General features: G+C 50.6%; 1 long non-coding RNA gene across 1 annotated transcript; it reads right to left on the minus strand.

Annotated features, from left to right (window-relative positions):
* Positions 1-1,208: 1,208 nt before the first annotated feature.
* LOC138746176 (uncharacterized) lies at positions 1,209-6,141 on the minus strand. The gene is made up of 2 exons (XR_011346755.1): positions 6,057-6,141; positions 1,209-1,508 (listed from the first exon to the last, which is right to left on the minus strand). It is a non-coding gene; the product is annotated as an uncharacterized lncRNA (long non-coding RNA).
* Between the last annotated feature and the right edge of the window lie 5,736 nt (positions 6,142-11,877).

Consider the following 11,877-nt stretch of genomic DNA (forward strand, 5'->3'; position numbering starts at 1 on the left):
GGAGCCCTTCTTGCCCTCAGCACGCTCTCAAATCCCAGCTCTGATACCTAGTTCCCATGAACTGATCTCCAGCGGCCAACAGTCAATGCAGGTCCCATGACCGCAAGTCGCCTGCAGCCTGTGTGGGTCTCTCAGTCGCTGAGTCCCACGCTGGTCCGCCTGCATGGTCAACGTCCTGTAGAGTTGTCTCCTCTGCTTCTCCTTCTCAACAAGAGGGTGTTATCCCTGCTTCTGGTGCCCTGCACCGTTCCGCTGCTCCCCCGGAGTCTGCAACGCGCAGGTTGGTGAAGAAGGTGGGGTTTTTTTAAACATTCAAACCTTATTCAAATTACATTACAGGAGACGAAACACACACAAAACTACAACTAAAAACCACAATAGGTGTGGCACAGAACCATGAGAAGCAGTAATCTCCGTTTCACATTACTACACATCAAATTAAAACGTAATTTTTCTCAGCAACGACACACGCAATCCCCTGGGTCGCCCACCACTCTTATGGTCCTGTGGATTAACCTCTGATCCATTGCTCTGCAGCAACTGTACCGCACTGTGATACAGCCGGCCAGGGCGCTCTCAGTAGAGCTCCTGGAGAAGGCTGACATCATAATGGCCAATGGCCTTGCCCTTGTTCTTTGCTCAGAACATCACGCAAACCTCCCTCCCTCCCGCTGCCTAGGAAAGGAAGCCAATGTACTGATTGATCCTTCTACTGACAAGGCTCAAGGATGTAAAAGCCACACACCAACAGGCTGAAGGACAAATTGAAGGCAAAAGTAGACTTAGAATCCACTTAATGGAATCCAATTAACATGGAACATCTTTCTTGATCAGATCCAATGTTTCGAAACCACGCTCTATAATCAGTACAGGCAATGCCCGAGTTACAAACAAGATCCATTCCTACGTCTTGTCTTTAAGTCGAATTTGTAGGTAAGCCGGAACAGGCACATATGTTTTTTTATTGAGTGCAAGTCAAATGTTTGTCTTAGCATTTAGTTTATATTTTAACTTTCTATGCAAATTATGAATAGCCTTTCCATTTCAATAATTAAACCTCTTTGTTGCTTTGTAATAATTGTAGCTTTCCTCGAGACAGGGCCTTTCATTTCTTCCATTATTCTCACTTTATCCCTTAAAATGGTTCCGATCTCTGACTGACAGCCTTACTTTTTTCCATTGACCAATGGCCTCTCATCTCTTTCCGATCACTTTAATATTTCCACTTTATTTTCAGTGGTGATAGTTTTCAATTCCTTTTCTTTGCTGCCTTACCAACACCTTCATTGGATTCATGCTTTGGAGGCACGGTTACAAGGGTAAATAAGTGAATATTTTCAGCCAAATGCAAAGTCACACTCTCAACACAGTGATAATGGCAACGTGATCCGACTTAAAGTGGCAGATGGCGTTCTTCTTCCTCGAGCCGACGAACCGCTGAAGCCGCGTGTAGTCCATTCGTAAGTATGAGTTGCCCATCAGTCGGATGTTCTTAACCCAGGGACTTCCTGTAATTTGAAGTGGACCTGTGATGACTTGACAAACAAGTATGCTACAAATTTCACTGTACTTTTTAAAAAATTTTAAATTTAGACATACAACACAGTTACAGGCCTTTTCGGTCCTCGAGCCTGAGCCGCACAATTACATCCAATTAACCTATGTTTTGAATGGGGGAAGAAACCAGAGCACCTGGAAGAAACCCACACAGACACAGGGAGAAAGTACAAACTCCTTATAGACAGTGTTGGATTCAAACCCCAGTCCTGGAGGAAACCCACACAGACACAGGGAGAATGTACAAACTCCTTATAGACAGCGTGGGATTCAAACACCAGTCCTTGAAGAAACCCACATAGACACCGGGAGAACATACAAATTCCTTATAGACAGCGCGGGATTTGAACCGTGGTCCCAGAGGAAACCCACACAGACACAGGGAGAACGTACAAACTCCTTATAGACAGCACGGGACTCAAACCTGGTCCCGATCACTGGTGCTGTAACAGCGATGCGCTGACTGCTGTGCTCACCGTGCTGCCCAATGTTGCTTTGCAACGCATAAGGACTCTATGACAGCAAGAGGCACTGGAGCATGTAGCTGGTCTCACCACAAGGGAGTCTTCTGTGTGGCTCACAGGCTGCATTGTTTATACTGACAAACATCCAGCTTTCCAGAACATTCAGTTAGTGTGGCGGTTAGTGCAACACTGTTACAGCGCTAGCGTCCAGGGTTTGAATTTCACGCAGTCTGTGAGGAGTTTGTACATTCTCTCCGTGTCTATGTGGGGTTTTCCCCTGGGGGGGGGGGGGCTCCGGTCTCCTCCCACTGTTCAAAATGTACCAGGGGTGAAGGTTACTTGGGTGCAATTGGGCAGCACGGACTCGTGGGCCAAAATGGTCTGTTACCGTGCTGTATGTGTGGAACTAAAATAAAGATATACAGTCCTTTGCCATGTTTCTTAGAATTTGTACTCCAGGTCCTGTCCCTTATCCAATGATTTTTAGTCTTTTACTGTCTTTTCCAAATAAGGAGTAGTTGTTCTTCACAATCAGTTTGAGCCCGGCTGAATCACGAACAGAGGTGATGGAACGCTCTCTGCATCGTCACTTCTGTCAGTACTTTAAGACTCAGAAAGACTGGTTTGAAGGAAGATTACTCCTTATTTGAATAAATGAATTCATAAACCAGAATAACCCTGGAGAACATGAGCATTTTCCTATTTCCAAATTCCACCATCCTCAGTCCATTTTGAATCCCACAAGTTCCAGTCATTTTTCCAGTTCTGACGAAACGTTAAGTCTCGTTCTTTCTGATCCTGTTAATAACTTGCTGAGAACTTCCAGGATTTCCTGCTTTACCCTCGGATTTCCAGCATTTTAATCAGAGTTTTGCTGTTTTGGCAATTTTGGTGATCTGCTTGAGACCCCAGCTTGGCCTGAGATATAGACCATTTATTCTCATGGGAATAAAACAGAAATATTATAACAGTTATCCGGAATTCCAGCAAGTGGCAACCTCAAGCAACAGGTCCCAAAAAATCATGGAAAATAAATGGATCAAAAATACAGAAGTTTAAAATTGCTGTTAGTTCTCCATTCACACAACACGCAGTCTCAAGCAACTGGAAAATTCACTTATCCGGGATCTACCAATCCCCACAGGTATTAGGGATCTTACTGCATTACATAAAATGACCTTGAGTCTGCCATAAAGCAGACAAGGATTCCCCGTTACCATTACCGAGCACCCCTTGCAGTCTGAGAAAGAGAAGTGCCAGAGAGTCCCCTTAGTGTCAACACTCCCACGGCCTCAGTTCAGTTCAAACCATCGCCAACTTGAGCCCAGACCAAACCTCCAACATGATCAGGCCCTTGAGAGCCCTCCTTGCCCTCAGCACCCTCTCGAATCCCGGTTCCCAAACCTGTTTCTCTTGAGCCACTCTCCAGCAGTCTGCAGCCTGCTGTGGGTTCCTCGACCGTTAAGTCAGTAACAGCTCTCTGCCTGTGTGTGTGTGTCCTTCAGCCCCAGAGCCCCTTGCTGGCCCACCAATGTGGTCAATGTTCCTAGGGTCATCTTCGCTACCTCTCCTTCTTAAATGGGGGGGGTGGTGGTGTTCTCCCCATTTCTGGTGCCCTGCACTAGTCTGGCTCTGCCCTGGAGAATGCAGCCCCTCATGACCACTGCCAAGTATTCGTGCCGGCATCTTGGGCCATCTGTCAATCCTCTGCCTCTGTCGGTCAAGATTTACCTCTACCTAGTTCACCAGTCCCACCCTATGCTCTTTACTCTGGCTTCACTATTACAGTTTCCCAGACTTGATAAACGGTTTCAACTTGAGATGACAGTCCCACGGATGCTGCTCGACGGGCCGAGTTCATCCAGCAGCACGTTAAGATTCCAGCATCTGCCATCCCTTGTGTCTCTCAGAATCAGGCTTTATTGCAATGGAATTTGGTGTTTTGCGGCAGCGTCACAGCGCAAACATTCATATTCTAACCACCTTCAACATTACTATGTTCCGAGCCCAGACGACTCTCAATAACCAGCAGCCACAGAAAGACAACAGTAACTTAAACAAAAACATGTTTAGTTTTCTTCAAACATAATAAAAAGTTCAATATTTAACTTCACTTCACTCCCTTCTAATATGAAGTGCATGCTTATGTAATGAGTTCAGGAAAGTTCTCTGTTTCACTGTCTAATCCTTCACTTTTCACTTCTCCAAGTTCACTGGTATTAGACAATCTTCCATCCTGTGCCCAGAATTTAACATTGATGATCTTTCCCAGGATCTGGTGCTTTAACTTAAGATGTTACTACTCAGGAAGCTCTTGTTGAGATATTCGATGTTCGTTGGACACACAAACTGATCTCCTTTAATCAGCCACTTCAATGTCTTGCCAAAGAAACTTTCCCCCTTATGGGTTTTGCCCAAAAGATAACCTCTTCTTCCAGGTTACCACAAAGAGTTCTTCCTTTTCTCCTATTCCAGGAGAAACACATTAACCAGCCACATCCTCTTGTAATTGACTACAAGGGTTTAGAATAGGCTCAACTCAGAACACAAAACCCGTCTTCAAATGGGGTCTTTAGCAAGTCTCCTAATTTTGCAGCCTTCACCATGAACCTGCTGCAGTAAACTGATTCTCTCTGTTTGCAAAACAACACGTCTCCTCTTAAAACAGCAACCTTCAACCAGCAATTTAACTTCTGGCACCAGTCTCAATAACAACAGATTTATCATTTTCTGAGCCTGCACATCTGTTCCCTTAAAGACAATAGTCCAATTCAATTCTACAGCATCAGTTCCATTAACACCTCCTTGTGAAGTCTTCATCGGGACTCTTCATGGTTTCTGTAAGGGCACTGGCAGACATGAAGTCTATGCTTAGGCACAGCTCTTGCATTTCAAATGAGATGTCTTTTATGAAATGTTACTGAGATGTCTGTTTGTGAAGTGTACCCAAACAAATACCTAAACCCCCAAATCCTAACCTTACCCCTTCAGCTATATTTTATTCCATAATTGTATTAACTTATTCTGCTACAACTATAAAAAAATATAAATAATAGTGCACTAAAAGTAAGGCAGTGCCTTTGGTTCATTGATTATGTGGGAATCTGATGGCAATGGGGAAGAAGCTGTCCTGCCGCTGAGTGTTCATCTTTTGGCTCCTGTACCAGGGTAGGGATGATGTTGAGCGGATGGGATCAGTGATAGGCAGGGCTGGAACTGTAATGGCGAAGGATGGATAATCCTGGACGGGGCTGGGAGAGGTGGGTGAGTCTTGGTCAAATAAGTGAAGCTTGGGACACTTGGGTGGGGCTGGGTCAGTTAGGTGGAGCTTGGGACACTTGGGCAGGGCTGGGAGAGATGGGATTAGGGTGGGCAGGGATAGTATTCTGGTGGGTGTGGCTAGGATTCGGAAGGCAGGGAACTGAACTGATGGACAGGTTAGTGATAGAGGACTGGGATTTTGGTGTGTGGGGAGAGTGTGGTGTTCAGAGATTGCCAGGGCTGGGATAGAGATGGGTTGGGCTGGATTAGCAATGGTCAGGGATGGTCAGGCCTGGATGAGTGATGGATAGGGATGAGAGAGGGCTGGATTAGTGATGGACAGGGATGGGCGGGACTGGATAAGTGATGGACAGGGATGGGCGGGACTGGATTAGTGATGGACAGGGATATGTGGGACTGGATTAGTGATGGACAGGGATAGGCGGGACTGGATTAGTGATGGACAGGGATGGGTGGGACTGGATTATTGATGGACAGGGATGGGCGGGACTGGATTACTGATGGACAGGGATGGGCCGGACTGGATTAGTGATGGGCAGGGATGGGTGGGACTGGATTAGTGATGGACATGTAATCCCGATAAAGGGGGTTTGGCTTCAACATTTGACGATTCTTTCTCTCCCATGGAAGCTGCTCGACCTCGAGAGATTTTCCCTCCAAAGTGGACTTGACAATAAACTCATAGCAAAGGGAAACACGTGGCCTAATTTCAGACTTGGATCACATTCCTTTGCATTGGAACGTTGCTCCTACCTGCCATCGTTCCCTCCGGCTTCAGGCCGCTCGTCCGAGGTTTGCGGCTGCAAAGCCCAGCATCTGCTCTCCCAGCTCACTCATGTCTGGCTGCTGATTGGCCAGACTGTAGGAGGGGGCGGGGTCACGATTATGATTGGCACCAGGGTCAATTAGAGGGCGTGGCTAGGTATATGATTGGCTGGGCTGGGTCGAGGGCAGGACTGCGTGGGTGATTGGCAGACCTGGATATCCGGGCGGGGAGAGGATGGGAGGGAGGGGGAGAGGGGGAGGAAGGGGGAGGGGGGGGAGGGAGGGGGAGGCGGGGAGAGGGAGGAGGGAGGGGGAGGCGGGGAGAGGGGGGAGGGAGGGGGGTGGCGGGGAGAGGGGGGGAGGGAAGGTGGAGGCGGGGAGAGGGGGGAGGGAGGGGGGCGGGGAGAGGGGGGAGGGAGAGGGAGGGAGGTGGAGGGGGTAGGGAGGGGGAGGCGGGGAGAGGGGGAGGGAGGGGGGAGGCGGGGAGTGAGGGGGAGGCGGGGAGTGAGCGGGGAGGTGGGGAGAGAGGTGGATGCGGGGAGAGAGGGGGGTCGCGGGGGGAGAGGGGGAGGCGGGGTGGTGGGGAGGCGGGGAGGGGGCGGACGCGGGGAGGGGGAGTACGCGGGGGGAGAAGGGGACAGAGGGGAGAGAGGGGGATGCGGGAAGAGAAGGGGGACAGAGGGGAGAGAAGGGGGACAGAGGGGAGAGAAGGGGGGGACAGAGGGCAGAGAAGGGCGGACAGAGGGGAGAGAAGGGGGGACAGAGGGGAGAGAAGAGGGGACAGAGGGGAGAGAAGGTGGGACAGAGGGGAGAGAAGGGGGAACAGAAGGGAGAGAAGGGGGGACAGAGGGGAGAGGAGGGTGGACAGAGGGGAGAGAAGGGGGGACAGAGGGGAGAGAATGGGGGACAGAGGGGAGAGAAGGGGGGACAGAGGGGTAAGATGGGGGGACAGAGGGGAGAGATGGGGGAACAGAGGGGAGAGAAGGGGGGACAGAGGGGAGAGAAGGGGGGTCAGAGGGAAGAGAAGGGGAAAGCAGAGGGGAGAGAAGGGTGACAGAGGTGATAGAAGGGGAGACAGTAGGGAGAGAAGGGGTGACACGGGGAGAGAAGAGGGGACACAGGGATAGTGAGGGGGATAGAGAGGTGACACAGGGATAGTGGGGGGTCACGGGAATAGAGGGGACACGGGGAGAGAAGAGGGGACACGGGGAGAGAAGAGGGGACACAGGAATAGAGGGGACACGGGGAGAGAAGGGGGACACGGGAAGAGAAGAGGAGACACGGGGAGAGAAGAGGGGACACGGGGAGAGAAGAGGGGACACGGGGAGAGAAGAGAGGACATGGGGAGAGAAGAGGGGACACAGGGTTAGAGGGGGCCATGTGGAGAGAAGAGGGGACATGGGAAGAGAAGAGGGGACACAGGAAGAGAAGAGGGGACACGGGGAGAGAAGAGGGTACATGGGGAGAGAAGTGGGGACACAGGGAGAGAAGAGGGTACACGGAGAGAAGAGGGGACACGGGGAGAGAGGAGGAGACAGGGACAGAGGGGGACTTGGGAATAGAGGGGAAAGTGGGACTCAGGGAGAGAAGGGGGAGATGGGGATAGAGAGGGAAAGGGGGACTCAGGGAGACAAGGGGGGACACGGGGATAGAGAGGGACAGGGAGACAGGGAGAGAAGTGGGGACAAGGGGTAGAGAGGGACAGCGGAACAGGGAGAGAAGGGGGGACACGGGGATAGAGAGGGACAGGGAGACTCAGGGAGAGAAGGGGGGATGGGGATAGATAAGGACGGGGACAGGGAGAGAAGGGGTGATACGGGGATAGAAAGGGACAAGGGGACTCGTGACAAGTAATGGGCTCTGGGATAGAGAGGGACGGGGGAGTCATGGAGATAAAGGGGGACAGGGGTAGAGTGGGACAGGGGGACTCAGGGAGAGAAGGGGGGACACGGTGATAGAGAGGGACAGGGGGACTCAGGGAGAGAAAGGGGGACAGGGATAGAGAGGGTCATGGGGACAGGGAGACAAGGGGGGACACGGGGATAGAGAGGGACAGAGGGACTCAGGGAGAGAAGGGGTGATATGGGGATAGAGAGGGACAGGGGGACAGGGAGAGAAGGGGGCACACGGGGATAGAGAGGGACAGGGGTAATCAGGGAGAGAAGGGGTGATACGGGGATAGAGAGGGACAGGGGGACGGAAAGAAGGGGGGACACGGGGATAGAGAGGGACAGGTGTACTCTGGGAGAGAAGGGGTGATACAGGGATAGAGAGGGACAAGGGGACTCGTGACGAGTAATGGGCACTGAGATAGAGAGGGACAGGGCTACTCGGGGAGAGTAAGGGGGACATGGGTAGAGAGGGACAGGGGGACTCAGGGAGAGAATTGGGGACACGGGGATAGAGTGGGACAGGGAGCGAAGGGAGCACATGGGGATAGAGAAGGACAGGGGGACTCAGGCAGAGAAGGGGGGGGACACTAGGATAGAGTGGGACAGGGGTAGTGGGGACACTGGGGAAGAGGAGGCACACTAGGAAATAGACCACCAGGAGGGTGGAAAAACACTGGGCGATAGGGGGAAATCTCCAGGAAAGAGGGGATAAGACTGGGAGTGGGAACACAGGTAGAGAGAGAAACTAGGAAGGAGTGAGAGGGACATAGCCAGATAAAGAGTCATCCTAATGTGAAGAAGTTTGTTGAATAATGAATTTATATATAGAGATAAAAGAAAAGAGAGAAGGAAGCAGTAGGATTGGTGGAAAAAGACTGTTCGAAATAGAAAGGGATATTGTGGGATCAAAATTCAAGTGGTGAGACAGACAATAAGCAGAATGTGTAGAACCAGAGAACCATGTTTGCACAGAAACAGGCCCTTTGGCCGATCTCATCTGCCAATCTCTTATTCTGACCTGCCAGTTCATAGCCCTTCATTCCCCACTCATCATGTACCTGTCCATTTCTGAACTGTTAAGCATCTAATCTTTCACTCATGTCCCATCCTCTCATTCCTGTCTCACCCAACCTCAGTGCTTGCATTTACTCTATCTATGCTCCTCATCATTTTGTGCGTCTCTTTCAAATCTCCTCTCGTTCTCTGATGCTCCAGGGATTAAAGTCCTAACCTGCTTAACCAGGGAAGTGAAAGGTAATGAGACGAACAAAGATTATGACAGAGCAGGACATTTGGGATAAAAACTAGAATGGGAAGGAGATCAGGGACCTTCATTGTTGGCATCATTGAACTTGTACAATATTCTTATTCTCTCCTCATATCCCTTGATGCCTTTGTTCCTCTACCCGTTGAATCCACAATCACTATGGCTCGCCCCTTCTCCCCACTCCCTTCTGAGCCACAGGGCCAGACCCTGTGCCAGAGACCTGACCACTGTGGTAAAACAGAGGAGAATGGTCACCCTGTACTGCCCATTCCTTTTCATACTCTGAGACAGGAACCTGGGTGACCCAGGAGCTCATATTATTTCAAAATGTAGTATTTATTTAAAGAACTTCATAGTACACTACAGGCCCTTTGACCTTCAGTGCTGTGCTGACCTATATATTCCCATGTGGCGGCCCACCACCGTGGAGATCAAGCCAGCACATTGGGCGGCACACACGGTAGTAAATAGCAGCATAACACACTGTTAACACATCCCTTAACACAGCGAACTGGAGCGGCTGAAAGCTGGAGCAGTACAAGACGACCACAAGCCTTAAAATGGCGCTGGCCAAGCTGCCCAGCAAACAGATCAATAGCAGGCTGGGGAAGAAGGGTATTTTCGTTCAAGAATGTTCCCGCCCACTATTGTTATTCATGCGGCTGACGTCAGCCAATCAAACAAATGGCAGGAACTTCAACTGTATAAAAAGAGCTTTTCCAGCCTCAATAAATCTCAGAGCTTAATCTCTCATACTGCGAATGTGTGTGTTTCTTTGTAGCAGTTGGCTGCAATTGGTGACCCCGACAGTTTAGAAGGAATCTAAACCTAGCGATGGAGAACGAAGCAGCGATCAGCGCAGTCGCCCTGAAGCTCCCGACCTTCTGGACAGTTCGACCCAGCCTGGTTCAACCAGGCTGAGGCTCAGTTCCAGATTCGGGACATCACATATGAGAGCACTCTGTACTACCACGTGGTCAGCACCCTGGATCCAGCGACTATAGACAGAGTGGCCAACTTCATCCACAGGCCACCATTGGAAGGCACTTACACGGCCTTCAAACAGTTATTAACCGAGACCTTTGGGCTCTTGCGGTGAGAGAGAGGGCACGGCTGTTCCACCTGGGTGGGCTAGGGGATAGATCGCTGTCAGCGCTCATGAACGAGATGCTGGCCCTCCTGGGAGACCACGAGCCCTGCGTCATGTTCAAGCAGGTGTTCTTGGAGCAGTGCCCGAGGACATCCAACTGCTCCTGGCTGACGCAGATTTCAGCGACCCCTGGAAAGTCGCAGCACGGGCAGTCGACTGGCAGGCAGCGGGGAGTTGGGTCGCCAGCCTGACTGTCATCAGCCCACCCCCTGCCAGGCATCTGAAAGCTGCTAGCTTGCCTTGCTGCTTTTAGGTGCAATGGGGGATTCTCCGAGCCAGGTCATATACCTACAGGAGGAGGGTTAGGTAAGTACTCCTCCTGGCCGGGTTCTCCACTTTCAGTGGGCAACCCGACAGCCACATTGGGGTAGAATAGGTGGCTTTACAGTTGGGGGACTATGGGGCTGGGGCAGCTGGCGCAGGACTACAGGGCTGGGGTGCCGGCTGCTCCAGCCCCATAGTCCCGCGCCAGGGGGCTGTCAGGCAGCGAGGAGGAGGGTGTCAGCAGCGGGGAGGGGGATTGTCAGATGGCTGCCCCTGCTCCGACTCAAGAGCCGGTGTATGCTCCATGGCACCTCTCCCTGCTGTGGACTTTTCAGGTGGCAGAACACCGTCTTCAGTGCTGCCACCTGAACGTCCCTTCGCAGACGCCCACAGCCGGCTCCGGAGCTTCATTCTCCTGGCGATTCCACCTGAAAGCGGCTTTTGTAGCAGGCGGCTACACTCACCAAAACAAAAGTACTGAACCTTTCCTATCTCATAACCCTTTAATTTTCTTTCACTGATATACCTGTTTAGGAATGTCTTAAATGACCCTAATGTTTCAGCCTCCACCACCACAAACAAGGCATTCCTGGCACCCACATTGCAGGGTAAAGAAAAAACAACCTGATGTATCTCCTAAACTTCCTTCCCTTCACTTTGTACAGATGTCTCCTGGTGTTTGTTATTCCAGCCCTGGGAAACAGGTGTTGGCTGTCCACACTATCTATACCTCTCCTAATCTTGTAGTCATCTATCAAGTCTCCTTTCATCATTCTTTGCTCCAAAGAGAAAAGTCTCAGCTCTGCTAACCTTGCCTCATAAGACACATTCTCCAATCCAGGCAACATCCTGGTCAATCTCCTCTGCACCCTCTTCTGAGCTTCCATATCCTTCCTGTAATGAAGTGATCTGAATTGAACATAATGATCTGTATGGTCTCGCCAGAGATTTCTACAGTTGCCACATGACCCTTTGACTCTTGAACTGAATCCTCCTATTAATGAAGCCCAGCATCCCATAGACCTTCTAACTATCCTATCAACCTGCACAGCCACCTTGAGAGTTGCATGGTTTTGGAGCCCAAGGCATCCACACACCTATGTAACCAACCATTAACTCTGTACTCAGCCTTCTGGTTTGTCCTTCCAAAATGTATAACCTCACACTTAAATGGATTGAACTCCATCTGCCACTTATCCAATTAACTCTGCATCCTGTCTATCTTTCAGCATCATC

Source organism: Narcine bancroftii, chromosome 1 (genome assembly GCF_036971445.1).
Source record: "Narcine bancroftii isolate sNarBan1 chromosome 1, sNarBan1.hap1, whole genome shotgun sequence".
NCBI lineage: Eukaryota > Metazoa > Chordata > Chondrichthyes > Torpediniformes > Narcinidae > Narcine > Narcine bancroftii.